Below are 2570 nucleotides of genomic sequence, written 5' to 3' on the forward strand. Positions count from 1 at the left end.
CACATGTAAGTAATATATTTACCGTGTTTTATTATTTTGCACGAGTGCGGTAAGTCATAGCTGGGTGCTCACGATTCACGGGTCCAGCGTCGGCGTTGTGGCGCGGCAAGCGTGCACTGGTGCGGTTGAGAGGGAGGGGTGGAAACCGCGTTAAACTCGTCTCCGTAGTTGAGAGGGAGCGGCCAAAGCAATGTACAATCGTCTTTGTAGTGGAGCTGGGAGGGGCAAGGATAAGGGACGAAGACCGGGGTAACATGTCGGATGCGATCATACCAGCACTAAAGCACCGGATCCCATCAGAACTCCGAAGTTAAGCGTGCTTGGGCGAGAGTAGTACTAGGATGGGTGACCTCTTGGGAAGTCCTCGTGTTGCATTCCCTTTTTAATTTTTTTCGCGCCGCTTGCAAAACAGAACGCACATGTAAGTAATATATTTACCGTGTTTTATTATTTTGCACGAGTGCGGTAAGTCATAGCTGGGTGCTCACGATTCACGGGTCCAGCGTCGGCGTTGTGGCGCGGCAAGCGTGCACTGGTGCGGTTGAGAGGGAGGGGTGGAAACCGCGTTAAACTCGTCTCCGTAGTTGAGAGGGAGCGGCCAAAGCAATGTACAATCGTCTTTGTAGTGGAGCCGGGAGGGGCAAGGATAAGGGACGAAGACCGGGGTAACATGTTGGATGCGATCATACCAGCACCAAAGCACCGGATCCCATCAGAACTCCGAAGTTAAGCGTGCTTGGGCGAGAGTAGTACTAGGATGGGTGACCTCCTGGGAAGTACTAGTGTTGCATTCCCTTTTTAATTTTTTTCGCGCCGCTTGCAAAACAAAACGCACGTGTAAGTAATATATTTACCGTGTTTTATTATTTTGCACGAGTGCGGTATGTCATAGGTGGGTGCTCACGATTCACGGGTCCAGCATCGGCGTTGTGGCGCGGCAAGCGTGCACTGGTGCGGTTGAGAGGGAGGGGTGGGAACCGCGTTAAACTCGTCTCCGTAGTTGAGAGAGAGCGGCCAAAGCAATGTACAATCGTCTTTGTAGTGGAGCTGGGAGGGGCAAGGATAAGGGACGAAGACTGGGGTAACATGTCGGATGCGATCATACCAGCACTAAAGCACCGGATCCCATCAGAACTTCGAAGTTAAGGGTGCTTGGGCAAGAGTAGTGCTAGGATGGGTGACCTCCTGGGAAGTCCTCGTGTTGCATTCCCTTTTTAATTTTTTTCGCGCCGCTTGCAAAACAGAACGCACGTGTAAGTAATATATTTACCGTGTTTTATTATTTTGCACGAGTGCGGTAAGTCATAGCTGGGTGCTCACGATTCACGGGTCCAGCATCGGCGTTGTGGCGCGGCAAGTGTGCACTGGTGCGGTTGAGAGGGAGGGGTGGAAACCGCGTTAAACTCGTCTCCGTGGTTGAGAGGGAGCGGCCAAAGCAATGTACAATCGTCTTTGTAGTGGAGCTGGGAGGGGCAAGGATAAGGGACGAAGACCGGGCTAACATGTCGGATGCGATCATACCAGCACTAAAGCACTGGATCCCATCAGAACTCCGAAGTTAAGCGTGCTTGGGCGAGAGTAGTACTAGGATGGGTGACCTCCTGGGAAGTCCTCGTGTTGCATTCCCTTTTTAATTTTTTTCACGACGCTTGCAAAACAGAACGCACGTGTAAGTAATATATTTACCGTGTTTTATTATTTTGCACGAGTGCGGTAAGTCATAGCTGGGTGCTCACGATTCACGGGTCCAGCGTCGGCGTTGTGGCGCGGCAAGCGTGCACTGGTGCGGTTGAGAGGGAGGGGTGGAAACCGCGTTAAACTCGTCTCCGTAGTTGAGAGGGAGCGGCCAAAGCAATGTACAATCGTCTTTGTAGTGGAGCTGGGAGGGGCAAGGATAAGGGACGAAGACCGGGGTAATGTCACACCCTAGCTACTCATGCATTAGAGTGTTGCATCATGTTTACTCTTTCATCAGAAACTTGAAATGGGGATGACAGAACCCCCAGTCCCCTCTGAAACCAACTAGGGTTACTAAAAATAATTTTCAATGAACCTGAAATGCCCTTCTAAAATGCCCATCATTTTTGTCTTGGTTCAGAACCTCTGCCAAAAGTGGTGCACATTTTCCTAGGCCATCCTAGGGTTTTTGAATTAAATCATAAATATTTGAATTTGGGCATTTAAAATTATATAAAATATTTAAATGCTCAAATATCTCCAAACTAAAATGTTTCATGTTGGAAATAATCCAACTATGGACCAGGAGTAGTTTGGTGATTTTTGAAGTTGCCTAGGTATTTTATTAAATTCAACAAAGTTGCAGAAGTATTAAAAATTAGAAAACAAAAATAAATAAAAGAAGGAGAAGCTTACCTGGGGCTCCTCCCTGTGCAGCCCAGCAGTAGCCGGCCGGCCCAGCCAGCAGGCGGCCCAGCCCGCCTCCTCCTCTGTCGTCTTCGTCCTCGACAGAGGGAGGGGAGCGTGCCCGGCGCGCGCGCGCCACCGCGCCACGCAACCAGCTCGCCTGCCTGCCTGCCTCTCCCCTCCTCGTCTGGATGCCCTGGAACGAC

The 2570-nt window shown here is 50.4% G+C and overlaps 4 non-coding genes across 4 annotated transcripts; all 4 read left to right on the top strand.

Moving 5' to 3' along the window:
- The first annotated feature begins 259 nt into the window (after nt 1-259).
- Nucleotides 260-378, top strand: LOC123173820 (5S ribosomal RNA). The gene has a single exon (XR_006486551.1). It is a non-coding gene; the product is annotated as a 5S ribosomal RNA (ribosomal RNA).
- A 297-nt stretch (nt 379-675) lies between these two features.
- Nucleotides 676-794, top strand: LOC123173749 (5S ribosomal RNA). Its single transcript, XR_006486488.1, has one exon. It is a non-coding gene; the product is annotated as a 5S ribosomal RNA (ribosomal RNA).
- A 297-nt stretch (nt 795-1091) lies between these two features.
- On the top strand, nt 1092-1210 carry LOC123173784 (5S ribosomal RNA). Its single transcript, XR_006486520.1, has one exon. It is a non-coding gene; the product is annotated as a 5S ribosomal RNA (ribosomal RNA).
- Nucleotides 1211-1507: 297 nt separating this feature from the next.
- Nucleotides 1508-1626, top strand: LOC123173833 (5S ribosomal RNA). Its single transcript, XR_006486563.1, has one exon. It is a non-coding gene; the product is annotated as a 5S ribosomal RNA (ribosomal RNA).
- Nucleotides 1627-2570: the final 944 nt, after the last annotated feature.

The sequence above is a fragment of the Triticum aestivum genome, unplaced genomic scaffold (assembly GCF_018294505.1).
Source record: "Triticum aestivum cultivar Chinese Spring unplaced genomic scaffold, IWGSC CS RefSeq v2.1 scaffold116194, whole genome shotgun sequence".
NCBI lineage: Eukaryota > Viridiplantae > Streptophyta > Magnoliopsida > Poales > Poaceae > Triticum > Triticum aestivum.